The sequence below is a fragment of the Trichechus manatus genome, unplaced genomic scaffold (assembly GCF_000243295.1).
Source record: "Trichechus manatus latirostris isolate Lorelei unplaced genomic scaffold, TriManLat1.0 scaffold00104, whole genome shotgun sequence".
Lineage (NCBI taxonomy): Eukaryota > Metazoa > Chordata > Mammalia > Sirenia > Trichechidae > Trichechus > Trichechus manatus.
The window spans coordinates 7469777-7488008 of NW_004444040.1; the positions used below are offsets into that span (position 1 = coordinate 7469777).

Genomic DNA, 18232 nt, shown 5'->3' on the forward strand with positions numbered 1-18232 from the left:
ATTGAATAAACCCCATCATTTCCTTTTATTATGATGTGCCTCTTTTTCTGAAAGCTAAGTGCAAAAATAAAGTTTAAATGGTAACTGATTTTTAAAATAAATTTCATAAATAACTTCCTGACTTTTCAGTTAAAATTTAACTTTCAAGGGTTTGTAAAAGTTAGGGTCAGACCTATGAATTCACCCAGTAGATATTAACTGCCATTGGTATATGACCTTTTATAGATATTTTATCAACCTTAGGAAGGTAAGGGCTGGGACTTAAGTGGTTCCCTTTCTAACAGCAAGAAAGAAACTATTACTGACTGTAATAAAATTTAGTGGTCTTAAAATTTAAATAGAACAGTTGTTTATACTTACTAAGGAAAATGAAGGCTTGTACGGAATATTTAAATAAATTGTGGTACACTCACTCCTGAAAATCGCCCATTATAATGTCTTAAATAAATTAAATGAAATTTAAAAGGCTCAGGCCCCTTGAATGTCAGGGGAAGGTGAAAATGTAGCCCTGGGATATAGCAACTAGCACGAGGAAAAACACGAGAAGTTTAGAACGTGGATCTCTTCACATGTCCTTGCGCTGTGTCATTGCTTGAAAAATGAGCTTGACAACCACTGACATTTTCAAATGTTGAGGGCAAAGTGCAATATATTCCTTTCCCATGGATTAGAGCACATGATAGCTCTTGAGCCAGATTATAAAAATCCCTATCATAGGATTATGAGAAACAAGAGGAAAAAATCAGGATAGAAAGCCTGACCCACAGATGACTCCTTTGTCTGAAGAAAGCATTTGATCTTGCTTTCAATGCATGACTGCCTGAGCAAAGATCTTTACTATAATAAGTAATGTTTTAAATTTGTGAAGCAGAGTAATATGAGCCCTTAGTGAACTATGGAAGGGCTTAGGTACCTTGATGACAAAGGCCCATATCCCTCAGGGAGCACCCCATGTTGACCAATGGACAACACGATCAAGGACTGTCATTGTGGAATCACAGAAAACTGCACTTTTTTTATCCAATTGTAGTGGGCTGAATTGTGGCCCCTAAAAAGAATTGTCCACAATCTAATCCCCAAACCAAAAAAAAAAGTCATTGCCATTGAGTCAATTCTGACTCATGGCAACTCCATCTGTTACAGGATATAGAAGTGAGCTCCACAGAGTTTTTGTGGCTGGAAACTTTATGGAGGCAGATCACTGGGTCTTTCTTCTGAGGCGCCTCTGATTGAGTTTGAACCATCAACCTTTCAGTAAACAGCTGAGCCCAAGCCTTTTGCCACACGCAAGGACCTGTGAATGTCACCTTATTTGGAAAAAGAATCTTTGTAGATGTAATTAAAATCTTGAGATGAGGAGATCATCATGGATTATCCAGGTGGGCCCTAAATCCAGTAACACGTATCCTTATAAGAGTGAGGCAAAGGGGGATTTAACATAGACAGAGGACAAGGAGGCAGTGTTATCACAGACGCAGAGATTGGAGCAATGAGACCACACAAATCAAGGAATGCCGGCAGCCACCAGAAGCTGGAAGAGACAAAGAAGGGATTGTCCCCTAGAGCCTCCAGAGGAAGTGTGGCTTATTGACACCTTGATTTCAGACTTCCAGCCTACAGAACTGTGAGAGAAAATTTCTTTTGTTTTAAGCCACCCAGTTTGTGGTAATTTGTTACAGCAACCACAAGAAAATAATACACTAAAAATAGATTCTGTCCCTTCCATTTGTTGGTACTCTCCCTAATGTCTGCTTTTTCAGGAGAGGTATCTGAAAGGTCTTTTTCCCTTCTACACTCCTGCACATCCTTCTGGAATATTCTATGTGGTAGAAGCACAGACATCACAGCCGTATTTCCTGTGGGTTGTATGTATGAATCTGCAGAGCTCAGAAAAATATTTGATCAGAAGCAACTCTTGAACTAGTGAATTTTTTTCTCTCAAGTTAATTCATTCAGCAAATATTTATTAAGTATCTACTCTGTGCCAGGTAAGAAGCCCTGGTGGTGCAATGGTTAAGTGCTCAGCTGCTAACCAAAAGGTTGGCAGTTCAAACCCACCAGTTGCTCCGAGGGAGAAAAGACCTGGCAATGTCTTCTCCTAAAGATTTCAGCTTAGAAAACCCTATGGGGCAGTTCTACTCTGTCCTGTAGGTTCGCTATGAGTCAGAATCGACTTGACAGCACAGAAAAACAAAAACATGTGCTAGGCATTGCTCTGTGTGTTGGGGATACAGCAATGGAGAAATGGGCAAAAATATCTGCTCCCGTGGAGTTTTCATAGGCAGACAATAAATAAAGTAAAGAAGTAAAATATCTAGCATGCTCAGTGATAGCAAGAACTACAGAGAAAATTAAAGGAAGAAGGAGGCATAGGGAGTATAAGTTTTCAATTCTTAATAGAATGGTCAGGGAAGGCTTTACTGATCATGGTTGAGGGCCGTGGTGGCTCAACAGTAGATTTTCACATTTCGTGGTGGAGACCCAGGTTTAAATCCTCCAGGGCAGCCACCACTCACCTGTCAGTGGAGACTTGTGTGTTGCAGTGATGCTGAATAAGTTTCAGTGGAGCTTCCAGACTCAGACAGACTAGAAAGAAAGGCCTGGCAATCTACTTCCAAAAATAAGCCTATGGATTACAATGGTCTGGTCCCGTTGTGCATGGGGTTGCCATGAGTCAGGGGCTGGCTCCACAGCAGCTAATAACAACAACCCAGGAGGGCAGGGTGTATACCATGAGATATCTGTAGAAAGAGCTTGCAAGGCAGAGGGATTTTGAGAAGCTAAGGCCTAGCTTCCTCAAAGTCAGGCTCACTGGGGACAGAGGGTCAGGAGAGCAGCAGGAGAGGAGATCAAGTAACCAAGGAGGGGGTGCCAGACCTGACAGATCACAGCAATGGCTTTTTGTGATTTTATAAGACCAAATTTCAGAGTCTCTGCCTTTGTCACATTATTTTCCTTTCATGGATATTTTCCACTTAAAATCTTATTTTAAGTCCCAAACCACAAGCTTTAGAGATCCATGCTGTATATAAAGCAACTCATCAAATTGTATTACAATTTATTTATGGAGTTCTGCTCACTCACCAAAACAGAATTCCATGCATATCTTGTGCTATGCATGTCCTCACTGAGTTTTGATGGGTAGAATTCCTTCGTGGGCCATAAGTTGGGCTATCTGTGATAAACAGGTACGTTCATGCTGATCTTACTCTGGGACCAGCTTGTGCATATTTATGTTTTCTAAACTGTCTAGTAAGTTGAATAGCTTCTCCATAAATATCTAGGAGCCCTGGTGGCACAGTGGTTAAGAGCTCAGCTGCTAACCAAAAGGTCAGCAGTTCGAATCCACCAGCTGCTCCTTGGAAACCCTATGGGGCAGTTCTACTCTATCCTGTAGGGTCACTATGAGTCAGAATAAACTCGACAGAAGCGGGATTTTTTTTTTTTTTTTTTGGTTTGGCCCACCTCAGTGGGCACAGGAAATGGTCCAAAGCACATAACTCTAATTTAAAATGGCTGAAAAGGCATTTGTCATTAGTTTTAGCTCCATAACAAACCACCTCAAAACCTAGTGGCTTGGAATAATACCGTATATCATTCTTACAGGCCTGTGGGTCAACTGGCCCGTTCTGCTGATCTGTTGTGCTCAGCTGATCTCAGCTGGTCTCAGTCATGTGTCTATGTTCAGCTGGCTGTCAGCTGGTTGTGACTGGGCCCTGTGTCTCTCATCCTCCAGCAGGCTAGGCCAGGCTTGCTCCAAAGCAGAAGTGTATTTAGCTCAAACCTGGCACACCATCGCTTTTGCCATTTTCTACTCTCCAAAGCAAGTCCTAGCTCCTGCATGAGGAGATAGATTCTAAGTCTTGATGGGAAGAGCTGCAAAGAATTGTGGACATTTTTGCAATCTATTCATCATCCATATTTATTATATAGTATGACTTTTTGATGTTCTGCAAACAGGATCATATGCAACAATCCAAGATTCCCCACCCTAGCCTAAGAGGCCTGCAAGGGTACAATGTGGTTTCCAGGGCAGCACCAGACACCCAGCAAAGTCTGTCTCATGATTCTAAGGTTCCAGACATCATCTATCTAGCCTAAGGGTCATCAAACTTGTTTGTAAAGAGCCAGAGAGTAAATATTTTCAGCTTTGCAGGACATATGGTCTCTGTTGCAACTACTCAACTCTAGCATTATAGCTCAAAAGCAACCATAAACAACCTACATAAATGAATAGATGTGTCGGTGTTCCCATAAAACCGTATTTACAAAAACAGGCAGCAGACAAGATTTGGCCACCAGGCCATAATTTATAAACCCTTGACCTAGCCTATCTTAAAATAGAATTGCCTTGGAAATCAGGGGCTTCGATAAGCCAATGGACAACATCAGGTACTAAACACAAAGATAGGTAGTAAGTTTCTTAAATTGTCATTTCACAAGGATACATCCTGTTCCAAGAAAATTCCATGGGGACATAAATATTTGTGCCCACCAATATTTTTGCTCTTGCAAAAATGGGAGCATCTCATAGTGGCTTTATGGAGACTCTCTTTCCCACCTTTTTAGGGAGCAGGTTGAATTAATGGTATCATTGCAAAGCTGGCTCTTACAACAGCAAAGGTAGGCTGTTTCTGGAATACCTGCAGAGATGTAGGTCAGGAGTCTGGAGAGGGGTGCTATGCAGAGATGCCACTTTGGGCTGGTTATCAACAGGGGTTTTATATCTGCTTTTCTTACCCTTCAGTCAGGGGAGAGAAGAAGTGGCTGGATATATCAAGAACATATTTAGGTTTAATATAATGTGTCCAGAGGTGGATTACCCAATAATCAAAGTAAGCACAGGCTTTTGCCTTGCTTACTGGGTCAACCGTCCCTGTCAGGGATTGTAAATTTGAAAAGAGGCTTTGATTCTGTAGGAAGGTGCTATGGGGTTGGGAGAGAGACAAATGCCAGCCGTATCTAGAAGCAGAGTCTCTGATGTGGTGAAAAAATGGGAAATTTTTCACTATATATGATCTGGTAAACAAGGTAAGCTCAGTGCTCACTACCTTGCCTATTGGATAATTCACCCCTGAATATGTCATGCCCCAATAAACCTAGGAAATAGGTGTTACCACCACTGCCGCCGCCACACACACAAACCTACAAGTGAGAACCCACAGAGCTCAAAGCAACTCAGCGACTGTCTCGCAGCACACAGGTAATAGAACTAGGACTCAAGCCTAATTATGCCTGACTCGAAAGCTTACCTTCTTTTAGTTTTTGTACTAGATATATTTTCTAGTATTTTACAAAGGTGCTTAAATTGTAGTCTCCAAAGTATTCAGGGCTGATCCATGTGTTTTGTTTTACCTATTTTCCCTAGTGTTCTGTTCACATCTCATAGGATCCCTGAGAATTCTTTTCCACCACCTGGCATGCTGCTGTCAGGGCCCCAGAGCACCTCACGGGCTGAACTGAAGAGCATTATGGTTGGAGGTCTCCACCTGCAGAAGCATGGCCCTGTGCCTCAGTCAGCCACTCCAGAAATATTCTGAGCTACAAAAGATAAGAGAACTCGGTCCCAGCTTTCAGGTTGCTGGTAATCTCATTAGGGAGCTATAACCAAGTGAAATGAAGAGATAAGAGCTAGGCTTGAGCCATTGGCCATGGGTAGACAGAAGCTCAAAGGAAAGTGATTGGTCTGAGGAATAAGCTACCCAGAGTAAATGCCATTGTGAGTTGGGCTGACAGAACACTCTGAGTGATACTGCAAGAGGCCAAGGGAAGGTAGAAAGTCATTTCTGCAAAGGGATCGGCTTGAGCATATCGTCTCAGAGCAGCACACAGGACCTCCTCTTTTAAAGCCCCAAGCTTCCATAACTTCACAACAACTTTAGGCAATATTTTTTTTGGAGGCAATAACTTCACAAATCCTGTAAGAGTAACTTAACACAGAACTCTCTGCTGGTTTCATCTTCTTTTTTTCATTTGGTAGAGACCCCTTCAGACTAAATCTCATTAAGAATAATAGAGCCTGCGCTACTCATTGTACTGAATGACTTCCCCTGTTTTTAATTTGAAATCAGTCTTTATTTTACACGCAGGCCCAGCATCCCACGACAATTCTAAATAAGAAAGAAAAATTAATAAGACAGTTTCCATCAGCAGTTTTCTATGATTACAATCTATATGCAAAAGTAGCCTGAGTTATGTCGAAAGGCATTTTCCGTAAAATGCGTATGTAATGGCTATTAAGTCATTTTATGGAGTAGTTTCTAGAACGATATGCTTTGTCACTGTTACCTTAATTACCTTTAGCTGTGGCTATATTTTAAAGAACAGAACTCCTTATGATGACTGCTATAAATACAAATTCTTTTTCCCCTTGTGGGAATCATACGGCTGATTTCGTTCCTTTTTCCCCCCTCTAAGACAGATCTTTATTAAAAGGAAATCAGTACAATCATAGTAATTGGCATCAACAGCTCTCCTAATTCCGTGTTCAGCTGAATCCCGGTATTTTCTGCCCTCCTTGTTCTGTCGTACTGGAAGACAAATCCTTTGGCTGGTGGGGGTTCCCTAGCAAGCACACTGGAGTAAATAAGTGCTTGCAACTCTGAATGTCTAACCTCTGCTCTTACACTTTGCTAATTGATATTAGATTCAGAATTCCAGGGGAAGTGCCAATAAAGCTAATCAACTCTGAAACGTGCAGACTACGATACCTATTAGTTGTGCTTGTATGTATCCATGAGGCTGTCAAGCTCTGTCATTCCAAATTCAAGTTCCCAACTGATTCTGAGCCCATACGTTGCTGTGTTTGAAAAGCTGATTTATGTTTGCGGTACATCTGGGGTCATTTCATTGGGGTGTTGAGCTTGTTTACAGGGGCTCTAGTTTTTTAGCTTTGTACAAGGAGCTAGTTATTTTATCTGTTCTTTCTTTTGGTGCAATAAGGGATTCAGTGTAAACAAGACATTAGCATTGTCCAACCTCTATCATAGTTTGAATTAATACCCTTTGTCTATAGGGTTGCTATGACTCAGAATCAACTCAACGGCAAAGGGTTTTTGGTTTCTAGTTTGGTCTATAGATTTGAAAGGATTTTGAGAGTACACGTGGCCACTATTACAAACTGTAATAAAATTAGGATAAAACAAGGAAGCGATGACATTGGTGTAAAATAGAACAAGATTCGACCCTTGTAAATGCCATGCTTTACAATATTCTAGAAAGCCTGGAGAAAATGCTCAGGGCCAGTTTACTCACGTCCAGGAACAGTCGATTTTTACAATTAGTAAAAATGCTCACAGATAAACTACAGGATGGTATTTTTAATATGCACTTTTTTGGGGGGGATTTTTAAAAAATTTTTATTTATTGTACTGTAGATGCAGGTTTACAGAACAAACTAGCTTCTCATTAAACAGTTAGTACACATATTGTTTTATGACATTGGTTAACAACCCCATGACATGTCAGTACTCGCCCTTCTCGACCATGGGTTCCCTGTTCCCAGCTTTCCTGTCCCCTCTTCCCTTCCAGTCCTTGCCCTTGGGCTGGTGTGCCCCTTTAGTCTCGTTTTGTCCTATGGGCCTATCTAATCTTTGGCTAAGAGGTGAATCTCAGGAGTGACTTCATCACAGAGCTAAAAGGGTATCCGAGGGCCATACTCTTGGGGTTTCTCCAGTCTCTGTCAGGCCAGTAAATCTGGTCTTTTTCTTTGAGTTAGAATTTTGTTCTACATTTTTCTCCAGCTCTGTCCGGGACCCTCTATTGTGATCCCTGTCTGAGCAGTCAGTGGTGGTAGCCAGGTACCATCTAGCTGTACTGGACTCAGTCTGGTGGAGGCCGTGTTAGTTGTGGTCCATTAGCCCTTTGGGCAAATCTTTTCCTTGCATCTTTAGTTTTCTTCATTCTCCCTTGCTCCCGCAGGGGTGAGACCAGTGGAGTATCTTAGATGGCTGCTCACAGGCTTTTAAGACCCCAGACGCTACTCACCAAAGTAGACTGTAGAACATTTTCTTTATAAACTATGTTATACCCATTGAGATAGATGTTTCCTGAGACCATGGTCCCCATGGCCCTCAGCCCAGTAATTCGGTCCCTCAGGGAGTTTGGATTTGTCCATGGAGCTGCCATGACCTTACCCTGAACAAGTTGTGCTGGTTTTCCCAGTATTGTATACTGTCTTACCATTCACCAAAGTTACCACTTATCTATTGTCTATTTAGTGTTTTTCCACCTCTACCCCTCCCCTCCTTCGTAACCATCAAGGATTGTTTCTTTTCATGTGTAAACCTTTTCATGAGTTTTTATAGTAGTGGTCTCATACAATACTTGTCCTTTTGTGATTGACTTATTTCACTCAGCATAATGCCCTCCAGATTCATCCATATTGTGAGATGCTTCAAAGATTCATCATTGTTCTTTATCATTGCATAGTACGCACCATCGTGTGTATGCACTGTAGTTTGTGTATCCATTCATCTGTTGATGAGCATCTAGGTTGTTTCCTTCTTCTTGCTTTCATGAACAATGCTGCAGTGAACATGGGTGTCAATATGTCTATTCATGTGATGGCTCTTATTTCTCTAGGATAGATTCCTAGGAGTGGGATTGCTGGATCATATGGTATTTCTATTTCTAGCTTTCTAAGGAAGCGCTGTATCATTTTCCAAAATGGTTGTACCATTTTGCATTCCCACCAGCAGTGCATAAGAGTTCCAATCTCCCCACAGCCTCTCCAACATTTGTTATTTTCTGTTTTTTTGGTTCGTGCCAGTAATGCTGGGGTGAGATGATATCTCATTGTGGTTTTGATTTGCGTTTCTCTAATAGCTAGTGATCAGGAGCATTTTCTCATGTGTCTGATAGCCACTTGAGTGTCTTCTTTGGTGAGTGTCTGTTCATTTCCTTTGCCCATTTTTTTAATTGGATTGTTTGTCTTTTTGTTGTGGAGGTGTTGGATTTTCTTGTAGATTTTAGAGATTAGACCTTTGTCTGATTTGTAATAGACAAAAATTTTTTCCCAGTCTGTATGTTCCCTTTTTACTGTTTTGGTGAAGTCTTTTGATAAGCATAAGTGTTTAATTTTTAGGAGCTCCCAGTTATCTAGCTTATCTTCTGGAGTTTGTATGTTGTTAGTTATGGTTTATATCCTGTTAATGCTGTGTATTAGGGCCCCTAGAATTGATCCTATTTTTTCTTCTACAGTCTTTATAGTTTTTGATTTTATATTTAGGTCTTTGATCCATTTTGAATTAGTTTTTGTATATGGTATGAGGTATGGGTCCTGTTTCATTTTTTTTTGCAGATGGATATCCAGTTTTGCCAGCACTATTTGTTAAAAAGACTGTCGTTTCCCCATTTGATGGACTTTGGGCTCTTGTCAAAGATCAGGTGACCATAGGTGGATGGATTTTCATCTGGGTTCTCGATTCTGTTCCATTGGTCAGTGTATCTGTCACTATACCAGTGCCAGGCTGTTTTGGCTACCATAGCTGTATAGTTGGTTCTGAGGTCAGAGTCCTCCTACTTTCACCTTCTTCAATAGTGCTTTACTTATCCAGGGCCCCTTCCCTTTCCATAGAAAGCTAATTATTGTTTTTTCCATCTCTTTAAAGAATGTTGTTGGTATTTGGATCAGGATTGCATTGTATTTGTAGATTGCTTTGTGTAGAATTATCATTTTCACAGTGTTAAGTCTACCTATCCATGAGCATGGTATGTTTTTCCATTTATGTAGAACTCTTTTGGTTTCTTGCAGTACTGTTTTGTAGTTTTCTTTGTATAGGTCTTTTACATCCTTGGTTAGATATATTCCTAAGTATTTTATTTTTTTAGGGGCTATTATAAATGGTTTGTTTTCCTGATTTCCTTTTCGTTGTTCTCTTTATTGGTGTATAGGAATCCAACGGATTTTTGTATGTTTATCTTGAATCCTGCTACTCTGCTGAATCTTTCTGTTAGTTCCAGTAGTTTTCTCGTGGAGTCCTTTGGGTTTTCTGTATATAGTATCATACCATCTGCAAATACGGACAGTTTTACTTCTCCATTACCGATTTAGACGCCCTTTATTTCTTTTTCTTACCTTATTGCTCTAGCTAGGACTTTCAGCACAGTGTTAAATAGGAGAGGTGATAAAGGACATCCTTGTCTTGTTCCTGTTCTCAAGGGGAATATTTTCAGCCTCTCTCCATTAAGAATGATGTTGGCTATTGGTTTTGTATAGATGCCCTTTAGTATGTTGAGGAATTTCCCTTCTATATCTATTTTATTGAGAGTTTTTATCAGGAATGGGTGTTGGACTTTGTCAAATGCCTTTTCTGCATCAATTGAAATGATCATGTGATTCTTTTATTTATGTGATGGATTACATTGATTGATATTCTAATGTAGAACCATCCTTGCATACCTGGTATGAATCCTATTTGGTCATGTTGTATTATTTTTTTTATATGATGCTGAATTATATTGGCTAGAATTCTGTTGAGAATTTTTGCATCTATATCCATGAGAGATATTGGTCTATAATTTTCTTTTTTTGTGGTGTCTTTGCCTTGTTTTGGTATCAGGGTTATGCTGGCTTCATACAATGAATTTGGAAGTATCCCTTCCTTTTCTATGTTCTGAAATAGTTTGAGTAGTACTGGTATAAGCACATCTCTGAATGTTTGGTGGAATTCTGTAGTGAAATCATCTGGGCCAGGGCTTTTTTTGTTGGGAGTTTTTTTTTTATTACCTTTTCAATCTCTTCTCTTGTTATAGGTCTTTTCAGATTTTCAATATCAATTTGTGATAGTTTGGGTAGGTAGTGTGTTTCTAGAAATTTGTCCATTTCCTCTAGGTTTTCAAATTTGTTGGAGTATAGTTTTTCATAATACTCTGTTATGATCCTTTTTATTTCAGTTGGGTCTGTTGTAATGTCCCCCATTTCATCTCTTATTTGGGTTATTTGCCTCCTCTCCTGTTTTTCTTTTGTCAGTTTGGCCAGTGGTTTGTCGATCTTGTTGATCCTTTCAAAGAACCAGCTTTTGGTTTTGTTGATTCTTTCTATTGTTTTTCTATTCTCTGTTTCATTTATTTCTGCTCTGATCTTTATTATTTCCTTTCTTCTGGTGGCTGTAGGCTTCTTTTGTTGTTCTCTTTCTATTTTTTCAAGTTGTGTAGGTAATGTTTTGATTTTTTCACTTTCTTTTCTTTTTTTTTTTTTGATTTGTGCATCTGTTGCTATACATTGACCTCTGAGCACTGCCTTTGCTGTGTCCCAAAGGTTTTGGCATGATGTGTTTTCATTCTCATTTGATTCTAGGAATTTTTTTATTCCATCTTTGATTTCTTCTATTACCCCGTGGTTTGTAAGCAGGGTATTATTCAGTTTCCATGTAATTGATTTTCTTTTTTTCCTTGTTCTTCCTGTTGTTAATTTCTACTTTGATGGGATCGTGATCAGAGAAGAAACTCTGTATTATCTCAATGTTTTGGATTTTGTTAAGCGTTGCTTTGTGGCCTAAGATGTGGTCTATTCTGGAGAACGTTCCATGTGTGTTGGAAAAGAATGGATACTTTGCAGCTGTTGGGTAGAGTGTTCTACATATGTCTATGAGTTCAAATTGGCTGATGGTGACCTTTAGATCTCCTGTATCTTTGCTGAGTGTTTTTCTAGATGTTCTGTCCTTATTGAGAGTGGTGTGCTGAAGTCTCCTACTACTATAGTGGAACTGTCAATTTCTTTTCTAAGTGCTGTTAAAGTTTGTTTTATGTATTTTAGAGCCCTGTCATTTGGTACATAGATATTTATTATGATTATGTATTCATGATGGATCGTCCCTTTAATCATGATATAGTGCCCTTCTTCATGTTTTATGGTGGATTTTGTTTTAAAATCTATTTTATCTGAGATTAGTATTGCCACTCCTGTTCTTTTTTGGTGGCTGTTTGCTTTATATATATTTTTTTCCATCCTTTGATTTTTAATAAATTTATGTCTTTGTTTCTAAGGTCTGTCTCTTGTAGACAGTATATTGATGGGTCCTGTTTTTGTTTTTTGTTTTTGTTTTTTTTTTTGGTCCATTCTGTCATTCTGTGTCTCTTTATGGGTGCATTAGGCGATTTATGTTCAGTGTAATTATTGATAGGTGTGAGTTTATTGCTGACATTTTGTAGTGCTTTTTTTTGTGGCACTGATGATTTCTTTGTTCCTCTTACTCTTCTGTGCTGAATTCCTTTTGTTTGTGGATTTTTTTTTTCATTTTTATTGTTTTTGTAGATTTTGTTTTTGCTGAGACTTTATGTTTTTCTTCTCTATTTTGATGAATAGGTTTGTTAACTTTCTTTGTGGTTACCTTGAAATTTACCCTTATCTTCCTAGGTTTGAACCAGTCTATTATTACTTGGTATCACCTTGCCTTCATCTCCTTTAGAAAGTTCTATACCTACACTGTTTGTTCCCTGTTTTATTGTTCTGATATTGTTGTCATTTACGGATTAACCTCTCTGGTTCCCTGTTGGAAATCTTTTGGTTTTCAATAGTCGTTGAAAGTTCATTTCCTAGATTCGTATCTGGCTAGTGCAATCTGGTGTCCTAGATTCAGGCTGTCATCTGATGTTATTCTCAAACTGAAGGACTTTTTTAAATAATTCTTGTAAGTTTGATTTGGTTTTTACAAATTCCCTTAATTTCTGGTTATCTGTAAATGTCCTAATTTCACCATCATATTTGAATAAGAGTTTTGCAGGATATATTATTCTTGGTTGGCAATTTTTTTCTTTCAAGGTTTTATATATGTCATCCCATTGCCTTCTTGCCTGCATGGTTTCTGCTGAGTAATCAGACCTTAGTCTTATTGTTTCCCCTCTGTATGTGACTTTTCATTTTTCTTGAGCTGCTCTTAGAATTCTTTCTTTGTCTTTGGTTTTAGTGAGTGTGATTATGATATGCCTTGGTGATTTTCTTTTGGGGTCTATCTTATATGGGGTTCGATGAGCTTCTTGGATAGTCAGCTTTTTCATCTTTCATAATATTAGGGACGTTTTCTGTCAGCAATTTTTCGATGATCCTCTCTGTGTTTTCCATTTTCTCCCCCTGTTCTGGAACTTCGATCACTCGAAAATTTTTTATTGTATCCCACATAATTGTCATGGTTTCTTCATTCCTCTTCTTTCTTTTTTCTGATTTTTCCTCAAACAGATTTGTATCCAAGCGTTTGTCTCTAATTTCGCTGATTCTGTCTTCCATCATTTCAACCTGCTCCTCAGCCCTTCTATGACACTGTCCATTACTGAAATCTTGTTGTTTATCTTTTGGATTTCTAATTGTTGTTTTTGTATGATTTCTAGTTGTGAATTTATTTTGGCATTATGTTCCTGTGTTATTTTCCTGAATTCTTCCGGTTTTTGGTCTGTATTTTCCATGAATTTGTCTGCCTTTTCCGTGAATTTGTCTATTTTGCCTCATTTTTGTTTGCTTTTTGCTTCAACTCTTGGATACCTCTGAATGTTAGAGATTTGAATTCCCTTTTAGGTAGTTCTAGTGCCTTATCTTCTACTGGAAAGTCATCTGGTGTTTTATTTTGGACACTTACTGCAGCCATCCTGTCCTGTTTTTTTATGTTTTGATATTGTCTGCTGTCTTCGGGACATTCAGTAGTTATTTTCTTCATTTGTTGATTGTAGATTTGTTTGTTTCTTCCTGCTTTTTTATGTTATTTGGTTATGTCTGAGTAGGCGGGCTGTGCGTTCTTTGTTGTTTATTCGTCTGTGGACACGATATTTTTCACCTCCTTATCCAATATGCAGGGCTAGTTGCTCAGCTATGGTACATCAGGGTAGGTCCAGCTAAAGGGGGGGGGGCGCTGGGATAAGTTGTTTGTGGCACATTCTGGGGCTGACAAGGTGAGCCAGGGGTAAGTGCAGGGCAGGTTCCAGTAGGTCATGCCTGTGCTGCTCAGGAGTGCAATATTCAGCACACAGTGCAGATAGGCAGGAGGGAGAGGGTGGGGGGAGGTTGTGATATGTGGAGCTATGTTGAGTATGGGAAAGAAGAGAGAGAGGAGAGAGAAACAGGAGCAAAAAAAAAAATGCTGAGGGAGCCTGCTGTTGGAGCCTGCTGTTGGAGTGGAGAGTCAAGAAACTAAGAAATGAAGGGAAAAAAGAAAGAAAAAAAATAAATTAAAATATGCTCCCAGGAATCCTACTGGCATGGCTGTGCAGACCAGGGAAATGGCTCTCAAGCCATGTAGTACAGTCTGGCTAGAAGGAGTGGATATGATAGACAGCACCAGGTATTCAGGAGACAGGAAAAGAAGGTAAGTAGAAAGAGACAAGAAATCGAGAAATGAAGAATAATAAAATGGAGAAAACAAATAAAACTCCCCAGGGACCCCCCCCCCAGCATGGTGGTGCGGACCAGGGAAGCAGTTCCCCAGCTGAGGAGCACTTCAGAGCCTGTCAGGAAGAAGAAAAGATGGCCCATGGAGTCAGGTGTTCAAGAGAAAGGAGGAGGAGGAGGTGAGAGGCAGGGAAGAAACCAAAAGAGGCCAAAAAAAGCAACACTAGCAACAAAAAAATGCCACTGAAGAAGCTGGCCAGTGTGGGTGAGGCAAGTCTGAGAGGCATGGAACTAGCACCTCCACACCTCAGTTGCGGCCCACCAGGAAGCCACGGATTGGCCCCCTGGGAAGCGGTGAAGATTGAGCAGGGGGAGGCAGGGTGGAGTGGGAAAGCATGTATCACTGGTTAGCAAGTGCTCTTTCTCCTGCTGGGAGCTCCGCGAACCTGCTTTCCTGTACTCCCTGTCCGCCGATCTCTGACAGAAGTCCAAGATGGTGGATCCATGCTGTGTTAGCTGATAGGGGGCCTCCATTTGTAACTCTCCTTGCTCTCTGTTCTCTGTCAGTTTCTTATTCCATTTGGTGCTTGGCTGAGTTCTATCTCTTCATTTGATGCTTAGGGTTCCAGGATTGATGTTTATCTCTGCTTTACTTAGTTTTTCAGGTCTTTGCTGTGAAGGGATGGCATGGTACTTCTGTCTATAGTGCCATGTTGCTCCGCCTCTTCCGTTGTTTTCTATATATTAAAACCTTTTCTGTTCCCAAAGCCTGAGGCTCACTGGCAGATCTGGCTTAGTTCCTGGGGCTCGGTCAGAGGAGAGTGGCTTTTCTCCTCTCTTTAGAGCAGATCTGTGCCTAATATGCACTTTTGATATTTGATCAGTTTTGGTAGTTTTTGTCAACCTTGTATCAAATAGATGTATTTATTATTATTATTTTTTGCTAATGACTACTTGTTTTGATCGTTCGTAGTTCTAGCCTTACAATTTACTCAGAAGTGTGGTTTAAAACCACATAATGTGCTTCGTGACAGTGCAAAATCTGCTACTGAAATGTTTTTTATCATTTCATTTTGATCTAAAGGGATTATGTGGATTCAGTACAAAACAGATTTTATTCATGGCTTTGACAGTGAAATTGATTTGGGGATGACAACAGTACAAACATGCAAGAGAAGAGAACATATATTCTGAATACATATTCTTTAATTGATGTTAACTTGCACATCAAATTTTAAAACTATCAGGGAACATACAAAATCTATAGAGGTAAAACTATGAGTATTTGAACTTGGAGAATGACAATATTTTACTCATTTCTGTTTTACCAAGCTGTGATAAATCATGGCTGTTTTGCATCATTTAGACAGAAATTTGTGGAACTTCTACACTATAAATATACAGGACCTCTGTAAGGCATTATTTCAAAGTTAGAACCTCCTGGCTTTTGGAAAAATTTATTATAAAAATTAAGCTTAGATTTTTGACAACCCAACGGCTTTTACTTTCCCAGTGGAAGAAAAATTAAATATTAGGCCAGTAGTTTAGGGCAGTGGTATCCAAACTTTTTAAAATTTCTTACCCTTAAAAAATTGAACACTCACTTCCTATAGGCATATTCATTTATTCATTATGCATATTATTATACTAACATATACATCCATGATAAATGAATGTATAATATATAACTATACTTTTAAATTATAATGAAATAAAGATAATAATAAAACAGGTTGAGATAAAAAATTAAATCATGTTTAATTTTATTTGTTAATGACTCAAAACACCTCTTTGCTTTCTGAAGTCTTGGTGGCGCAGTGGTGAAGAGCTCAGCAGCTAACCAAATGTCAGCCGTTCAAATCCACCAGCCACTCCTTGGAAACCCTATGGGGCAGTTCTACTCTGTCCTATGGGGTCACTATGAGTCAGAACTGACTTCATGGCAACAGGTTTTTTTTTAGGTTTTTCCTTGCTTTCCAAGTGAGAGCAAATGGGTTTGAATGGACTTTATTACTTTAAAAAATCTTGGTTTAACATTTTGATACAGAAATTCAAAGATCTGGTTCTAAGGTCAGATTTTTTTCAACACTTGGTTTTAATGGCCGTCATTACTGGAAAAAAGATCCCTCACATGGATTTGAAGGTAGAAATGAAAGAAGCATATCCTTTGGACATGTCTATTGGACAGCCCTGCCTTAAAGCTACTTCATCTGATATTAAAATAACTACACCGAGTTTCTTTTGGTTAATGTTTGCATGGAGCATTGGACAAATGCACAATCATAGATAAAGATTTTAGCATACCTCTCTCTGTTACTAATAGAATAAGCAGTCAAAAAAAAATCAGTAAAAATAAAGAGGATTTTGAGAAACAATTTTGTTCTGTAAACCTTCATCGAAAGTAAGAATAGCAGCACAACTGGAAGAATGTAATCAATGCCACTGAATTGTGCATGTAGAAATTTTTGAAATGGTGTATCTTTGGTTATGTATATTTTCACCAAAAAAAAAAAGGTCGAGAGGGGAGAGTGTTGACATGTTGTGGGGTTGTTAACCAATGTCATAAAACAATATGTGTACTGACTGTTTAATGAGAAACTATTTGTTCTGTAAACCTTCACCTAAAGTCAATAAAAGAAAAATACAGAGGATTTAAGTAACATAATTAACCAACATGATCTAATTCACACTTTTAATACATTACATCCAACAACTATACAATGCATATCCTTTTAAGCACACAAGAAATTTACCAACATAGGCTATATGCTAGGTCATAAAGCAAGTCTCAAAACTTTAAATAATTGAAATCATAGAGTATATTCTTTGACCAGAGTGGAATTAAGCTAGAAATTAATAACAGAAAAATGACTAGAAAATTCCTCACATATTTGGAAAATAAGCAACACTTCCAAATAACCCACTGATCATAGAAGAATCAAAATTAAAATTAAGACGTATTTTGAACTGAACATTAAGGAAAGCATAGCATAGCAAAACATTTGGGATGAAGCTTATGCAGTATTTAGAGGGAAATGCATAGCTTTAATTCCTATATTAAAAAAGAAGAAGGATGAAACTCAGTACTCCAAAGTTCCATCTTAAGAAACTAGAAAGGAAACAGCATATAAAACCTAAAGAAAGTAGATAGAAGGAAATACTAAAAATGAGAGCAGAGATCAGTGAAATGGAAAACAGACAGTAATAGAGAAAATCTGCTAAGCTAAAATTTTGGTTCATTAATCTGAGAAGATTAACAAAATTGATAAACCCTCTGGAAGACTGATTTCTAATGAACCTGATTGCATTAGTTGACCAGATAAAAGTTTACCTTGAAAATGTAATTTGCTAAACTTCCATCTAAGTCCAATTCTCATTCCACTATGCCATGTTTTTTAAAGCCTGCTTTCCATCAGTTAAATTCAATTATAATGACAAGGATGAAAAAAAAAGTGCTGAGGGAAGAAAGCTGAGGGAAAGCAAATTTGTGAATGTGTTGAGAACAGGGGACATGACATTTAGAATGAGACTCACTGTTATGGATTGAATTGTGTCCCCCAAAAATGTGTGTCAACTTGGCTAGGCCATGATTCCCAATATTCTGTGTGTTGTCCTCCATTTTGTGATCTGATGTAATTTTCCTAAGTGTTGTAAATCCTAATCTTTGCCTGTGGTTAATGAGGCACAATTAGGTTATGTTAAAGAGGATTAGGGTGGGATACAACACCTTTACTCAGGTCACAGCTCTGATCCAATGTAAGGGGAGTTTCCCTGGGTGTGGCCTGCATCATCTTTTATCTTATAAGAGATAAAAGGAGAGAGAAGCAAGCAGTGAGATAGGGAGCTCCTACCACCAAGAAAGAAGAGGTGGAAGCAGAGCGCATCCTTTGGACCTGGGGTCCCTGTGCTGAGAAA

General features: G+C 38.9%; 1 protein-coding gene across 2 annotated transcripts in view; it reads left to right on the forward strand.

Annotated features, from left to right (window-relative positions):
- PLCB1 (phospholipase C beta 1) overlaps positions 1-18232 on the forward strand; it is an 819608-nt gene that overhangs the window by 747661 nt on the left and 53715 nt on the right. The window lies entirely within an intron of this gene.